This window comes from Sciurus vulgaris (assembly GCF_902686455.1).
Source record: "Sciurus vulgaris genome assembly, chromosome: 8".
Classification (NCBI taxonomy): domain Eukaryota; kingdom Metazoa; phylum Chordata; class Mammalia; order Rodentia; family Sciuridae; genus Sciurus; species Sciurus vulgaris.
The window spans coordinates 111822076-111830035 of record NC_136468.1 but is presented as its reverse complement, the minus strand read 5'-3'; positions in this window follow the sequence as shown (position 1 = coordinate 111830035).

Sequence of the window (7960 nt, the reverse complement as noted above, 5' to 3'; positions counted from 1 at the left end):
CACCAGGATTTAATGTTGGCCATGCTGAGTTTTGGTCTTGCTTTGTTCTGATTTCTCCTCATCATTGTTTTATTCTTCCATTTTGGAAGTATGTAACAAGTTTCAAATTTCTGTAGGATCCCGCAGCTGATTTCACCCTAAGTCTCAGAGGAAACTTTGGACTTGGGATTTTAAGCAATGCTAATAGATTCAAAATATTGGAGACCCTCGGAAGTGAATGGAATCCACTTTGCATTATGAGGTGAACATGGGCCTTTGGTAACCAGACTATAATGGTGAATGGTACGCTTTGGGCCTGAAATGTCCCCCAAAGGTCCATGAATTAAAGACTTGGTCCCAGCCCATGGCCCTACTGGGAGGTGGTAGGAACTTTAAGAGGTGAGGCCCAGTGGAAGGAAATTAGATTATTAGGGGCATGTCCTGGAAGTGGATATTGGAAACTGGATCACTTCATGTCTATTTTACATATTGACTGACATACAGGAGCTAATTCCTTTACTACATGCCCTTTAAGGTCTGCCTCACCTCAGGCCCAAAAGCAATAGGACAACTGAACATAGACTGAAATCTACAACACTGCTGGTAAAAATAAACCTTTCCCTCTTTATACTTTTATTTTCTCAGGTATTTTTGTCACAATAAGGGAACAATGATGACTAAAACAAAAAAATAAATAAAATTGAGAAAATCTTTAAAACATTCACTTCCATTATTTCACCCCATTTTTCTTTATCTTTTAAATATCTTAGTTGTAGGTAGACACAATGCTTTTATTTTATTTATTTACTTTTATGTGGTGCTGAGGAGGGAACCCAGTGCCTCACATGTACTAGGCAAGCACTTAACCACTAAGCCACAACCATAGCCCTTCCCCCCTCTTTTCTAAGAGCAATATAGTTTCCATGTAAATAATTATGTCAAATACTGTGTCTGTGTGTTTGTGCATGTGTGTGTGTGTGTGTGTGTGTGTGTGTGTGTGTGTGAAATTTTCATCTGTCAAAAGCTTTCCATTCATGGTACTTTATTTGCCTGTCTACCGTTTAATTTTTTTGTAAGCTCCAGAAATACAAAACTTCAAGGGTAGCATGTGAAATGGATTAATATTTCAAATTTAAAGGAAATTATTCTCTGTTTTGTTTGGCTTCAGGATTTCCGAACAATGGAAATGTCATTTTGGAAGTATCAGCAGGCAGCACTCAAAATTGTACCAGTTAAGCCACAATTGTATATTGCAAACTAAAAGAGCAGCCATAACCTCTACAAAAACAATGGAAACAGCAAAAGGTATTTGGGAACCAGAACATATTTGAAGTTAAGGTGTTAATTTTTTTACCATATGGCATTATAGTCCAGCTTGATGGAATTTTGACAATTTTGTGAGCCAAAATGATAGAAGGAACAAAGTGGAGAGGAGCCCCGTATTATAATTATTAGATAGGGAAAATGAAAAAAAAAAAAAAAACAAAAAAACAGTGAGGTCTGAGAAAAGGGAGTGAAAAATACATACATACATTGATAACTTCCTCAGTGCATTCCTTCCCAATGAAAGAAGTCCCTAGAAAGGAAGCCAAAGCATTGATTCTTCCCCAAATAAATCCTTTCCCAGTGACAATAAAATAGGACCCTGAAGGGAAAGAGATAAACACTGAACACTGACCCAAAACCCTCCATTCTTCTCCAAGTAAAAATATTGCCCAGTAAGGACAAATTTTTAAATTCTCACAAAACCTGTTTCCTAAGTGCCCAAACTGATGTACTCACTAGACCACCTCTCAAAAATAACCTATAAAAACCCAGTCCCTTTCTTTGTTTGGTGGCTTCTATTCCACCAGGAACCATTTCACCGGCACCATTTCATCCCTGCACCCCCTGTTCCTGAATAAACAGCCGAGCTGACTCGTGAGGTTTGCATCTTGCCAGATCTTTTTGTGCTAACAATAATCAAATTACAATTTGTTTCAACCTCACCCTGAGAACTGATTTTTTAGTCATTAATAAAAGATACTTTCTTGGTTATCTTTAGGAAGTTAAGAGCTTGTCTGCTTAATTCTCAGCAGCTCCTTGCCTCTTGTGCCCTATTCCACAACTTCTAAGCTGTTACAAGCAGTATTTTCAGTCCCATGTTATTTGTTCTTTTTTTGCTGATTGACATGTTAATTTAAGTAACAATTACAGAACAGTATTTACATGCTGTACATAAGAATGGAGGAATAGCATTGTGCTTGTGGCACATTTCTTTGCTTTGCCTCCAGCAAAAAGGTGAAAACCTAAACACAGAAACAATCAATTGACAAAAATAGTACTTTCTGTTTACAGAAAAAAATAATTATTTTCATTAGTTTCACTTCAAGGTTTATGTTTATCGTTCAAGATTATCTTCCCCTTGATTTTTTGACTTTTGTATTTGCTTGAGAGGACATTTTTAAAAATATCATGACACGCATTTTTCCTTGTAGGTGTTTTATAAAAAGTTAGGAAATAGTGTTTTATTATGATAAATCTCTTCAATTAGAAGATGTCTCCCTCACAAAAGGGAATATCCAAAGGATATGATGTACTCTAACACTTTGGGAGGCAAAAATGCATGACAGGGAATGCTTCACTGAGACTTATGTAGACTGGATTAATGGTGCTATTTTCTTTCTGAGTTAATAAGTGACCCCCCCCCCCCCAGGCAAAGCAAGGAAATAAAAGAAAGCAGTGTAGAGAAAAATTCAGTAAGTTGATCCACTCCCAGAAACACTGAAATAAGCAGAACCTTTTAAGATGTATGCATCAAGAGATGCCCAGAGTGCTAAAAATACTATATATTTGGGATGAATTAATTCTACCGATGAGCATTTTTTCAGCCTGCATATGATAAAGTTAGCTACTCAACAATAACTTTTATATTTTTGTGAACATTAAATATATAGATTATAAGGCTTTTGTCTTTTTTAATCAAAGGAAAGTGAATGGATAATGTTCTCACACCTAGATTGTAACAGACAGATTTTGAGGCCTCTATGGAATTCCAGTTTAAATTTAGTACCAGTCTTCTTGGTATGTTAATATCAAGGATCTTATTCTTAACAATAATTCTAATTCAAGGAAGAAAATACAAAGGACAATACTCCGTGAAAATTTAGACAGAAAAGAGAAACATTACTCCTTTCTGGCAATGCCTTCCATGATTGAATGCCTAGTATATGTCAGTCACAAAATAGATGATGAGAGACGACATTGAAATAAATCATTCTATGCTCTTGGGATTTAATATTTCAGATTTTCTATTCTATTCTATTCAAGAATTGATTGTGACTATATTCTAAAATCATTAAATTTCTTTAAAAATATAATTTTTATGGCAGATTATTATTATTATTATTATTATTATTATTATTATTATACCAGTGATTAAGCCCAGAGGTGCTTAACCACTAAGTCATATCCCCAGTCCTTTTAAAATGTATTTTATTTTGAGACAGGATCTTGCTAAATTTCCTGAAAGCCTTGCTAAGTTGCTGAAGCTGGCTTTAAACTTTTGGTCCTCCTGCCTCAGCATCTGGAGCTGCTGGGATTACAGGTGTGTGCTGGTGGCAGCATATTATTAATTACATGTGTATGTGTGTTCATACATGTATACATGAGATTTCTCACCTGTTTGGTACATTTTGCCTAATAAAACTGTTATATCTCATGTTCTAAAAAAATATAGAGACCATGACTTCATCTTATTATGTTTTTAACACAAAATTTACTAAATAAATAAGAATATTTTAAATCTCTAGAAATAATTATGCAGATTGCTTTACACAAGGGATATACTGAATTAATCCTTCCATTTATATTACAGCACAGCACATGGGTTACATCACTAACCATTCCAGGTAGGCTAAGAAACCACATTATGAAGCTTTGAACCTTTAGATGCAGTATTCTATGTAGGTTAATTAGATCAATTATTTATTTTATTCAAATATTTTATTATGATTGTTTTGCCTGATTAGTCTATCAGTTACTAATAAGAGTATTAAAATCTGCCATAATGGTTATTGTTATGCATTTCCCTATTTTATTGTTTTATTTAATTTAAGACCTTAGTATTAAGTACCTAAAGACGTGGCTTTATGGTCTAGTCTGGTTTTCTTGACCCCATGGGTCTACTCTCCTTCACTTTTACACTTAGTATGGAACATTGGGTTTGGGCCAGTAATTCTCTAACTTGACAGATTTTAAACCTAAAGGGGTTTTTTTGTCCCTCTTAGGCACATCTCTCCAGAGCTCTACCAAGTATCTGAGTCTCCCAGACATCACATTCAGAGGCAGTCGCATCAAAGGGAGAGACTGCAAATGGTGAGTGTAACTCAGGTCCTTCCATCTGCCCCAGATTTTAAGCCTTTAATTCCTCATGGTCTTAGAAATTCCAAATACATATTTTCTCTGAAACAATATTATCTAGGTTTTCCAGTTGTTTGAAGCAGCAGGGGTCTTACAAGATAATCCATTTTGCTATTTCCAGAAACAGCATTCTAATTTGAATCAAGTTACACCAATGTGGTCAATTCAAAGCCTAGTTTAGTATGCTTCACTCCAAAATTCTACTTTTTGCTAGTTCTCTAAGTAATAAGGTAATAAATATTGATTAGGATTACAGGTCAATATGTAAAGCATATTTTTAACTCATAATACCCTTGAGTTATAATACCCATAACTCTCCTAATAATTGTTTAAATTCACCTCTTTCTCCTGTATGGAATTATGCTACACTATGAGATAAGGTGGAATTTTCCTTACTTTGGGAATATTTATAGATTCAGATTTTCTTTCTCATAACTCCTCTTCAAGTTGGTATGTTGGTTATTCAGGGAGGCTTCCATTGCTGTGCTTAAGCTGAATGAAAAGAGGCCTCATATCTATGTGCTTGAGACTGATTAGTGCGATTCCACCATTCTTGCCTCTCCAGCCAGGATTTGACATTGTCACCCATCACTAGAGTCAGATTCCTGATATCTGTCTCAGTTCCAAAGTTTCTGGTTCCTACTTACACATACTAGTTACTCCGTATTTTCAGTATCTCTGTGGACTTTCAGAAAGAATCTTAGAGGAGAATGCAGGATTCTTATATTCCCTGAAGAGAAGTATAAAGACATTTTAAATCTTGGATCCCAGTATGCACCTCAGCTCTCAGCTTCCTCTCTTTGCCAGTGCAGCTGTAGACAGAGCACTGCACCAATGGAAAACTCTTCCAGGAATTCACATTTTGAGCAAGGCAGCAGCCTTCAGCTTTCATCTTTCCCTTTAGCCTTATTAACATATTGCCGCCTTACAAGACATCAAGGAAGGGAATTCAGGACATTTTCTTTGTCCTCATAATTCCCTTAAGTTCTTGCTACTCTAAATGTGACCCATGGACCAGCAGTCTCCAAGTTAACAGGCACGTTATTGAGAACTGCACAAACTTGGAACACAATTGAGAGTTACAAAATCAGAAGATAAATTTTAAAAGACCCTAAGTGAATAGATGCTTCTTAAAATGAAGAAATACTGCCGTAAGTCATATCCTGAATTTTCTTCAAATTTGGTTATTGTCATTATCATGGCTAATTTGTCATATCTGAGTTTTACTTCTTAAGAGAACCACTGTAAATTCATGGTCTTGTCACAGAATGAAAAAAACAAACAAACAAACAAAAAAGAAAACAAAACAAAAAACCTATTCACTATTCACTATTAGACCCTGAGGAACAATGCCTTTCTTTGCATTTCTGCCATGAGATTTGTATCGCTCAGATTTCAAATAGAGAAGAAGAAATCAAAATGAAATATGTGTGAAATGATTTATTACAAAGAACTGGCTAAGCAGCTTCAAGACCTGTAAGGCAGGCTGTGAGGAAGTACAGAGTGGAAAGGATAGACTGAAGCTGCTGCTCGCACCCAGAATTTCTTCTCTCAAAGATGCCCAGCCCTGCTTTTTAATTCTTCTCAATTTCTTGAATCGGGTTTACCCAGATCGTCTAGGATAATCCCCTTTACTGTAAATCAGATGATTGTGGATTGTAACCTTCAATCACATCTACAGAATAACTCAATAACAACAGCTAGAGACTGTAGCCTAGTTACATTGACATATCAGAAGATCATCACAGGATCTTTCATCCCTGAGGCCAAGGGATGCCTTTGGAGGCAGGAAGGAAAGGGGTGCAAGGTAGGATTAAAAGATGCATAAGATGGCAATGTATTAACACTGCACAAAAATGTACTGTAAAGTACAAGGCTACAAATACAAACAGTAATATATCTAAATGGAAGAAGAAGGGTTAATAATGATCCACAACAGAATCCATGAACTTAAATATTCACTATTCTAATTTTCACTATACTCTTCTCATATACTTTGCAACAGTTGTCTGTTTGAAACTGTAAAGGGATAACTTGAGTTCTGCTGCTTTGCTTCCTGGAGGCTATTTTTTTGATGAAGAATGACTTCTTTCCCTGGCCTTCCATATCCCTGGGAACAGGTTGCTGCTTCATCACACACAGTCCAGTTAATGTGACTTAATTGCTTATATATTTAGAGGGGTAGAGATTTGTGTGTGTGTGTGTGTGTGTGTGTGTGTGTGTGTGTGTTTGGGGGCGGGGGAGAGAGATATGAAAGGAAAGAGACTCATTTTAGCTCTTAGGGTACCTAGGATCAGTATTTATGTTAACTTTTATGTGTTTTCTGTTTGTGCTTTCTGTATGTGCTTTCATCAACTACATCCCTATTTCATCACCAAAATTTCCTTCTGAGCATACTCACATATATTCAAATTCATCACCATCAATTTCCCAGAATACTTTAATCTGTTAATATTATATGCTGATATTTAATGATACTGTTTCACCACTGTCTAATAATCACTAACAAAATGTGCATAAGAGAAGACATAGTGTAAATACCACTGGAAGTATGTGGCTATGTACATTAAAAAAGTAAAAACATCATACACGTAAAAAATGTAATATGAGAAAAATTGCATATACAACTTACTTATATATACATATCATATGGTACCTAAGCATAAAAATAAAGCAATATGCACACAGAAGTGTAAGATAAGAAAACTTTAAATTCATATCATGGAGAACATTTCAGAGGATTGGCAAGTACTACAGTCTATGGATGTTTAGGCACATTCACCTGAATGTGCAGAGGTGTACTAACATTTATTGGGCTATTCAATGTACATCATCTCAAATTATGTCCTTATAGCATTCTTAAATGCAGCATTGGTTATATTTGATTGACGGGAGTTAAACTTTGGGGAAATTAAGAGATTTAAATGAATATGAAGATAAAACTGATATTGAATCCACCTGCTGCCAATATCTCATATTTTTCCATCCCATCACTTACCATTTTTCCTTCCTCTCTTTTATTCTTTCTTTTGAGATGGGGGTTTCACTGTGCTGCCCAAGCTGGCCTTGAACTTTAGTTCATTCTGTATCAGCCACCCAATAGCTGGTGTTACAGGTCTGCATTCCTTTCTCTCAATTAGTCTTATAAGACAGTAGAGTATATATCAAAAAACACTAGCTTGACACAGATATTCGTAAACATATTTTTAAAAGGATGTGAATTTTTTATTCTTTGTAATTATACACCCATGTTATAATAAAATGTCATATTTTTTGTTTGGGATGAAGAAAAGTATAGGACTTATCTTAACCATGGAACACCACCCAATAACTCAGTTATTGGTTCTGAACTTTGACTTGCAGGGATTCATCCTATTGCCTTCCTCTGAAAGAGATAATAAATATACAATGTAGTAAGAAAAAAAAATTATTGAATAACTAGGTTTATAGTTTGGGAACATATCTATTTGGAAAGGCTAGGAACTCAGTTTCTTCATTTGTTCATTCATTCACTTATTTCAGACCAATATTAATTTAATTATGCATTAGATAATATAATATGCTGTTTGGGCTGCTATAA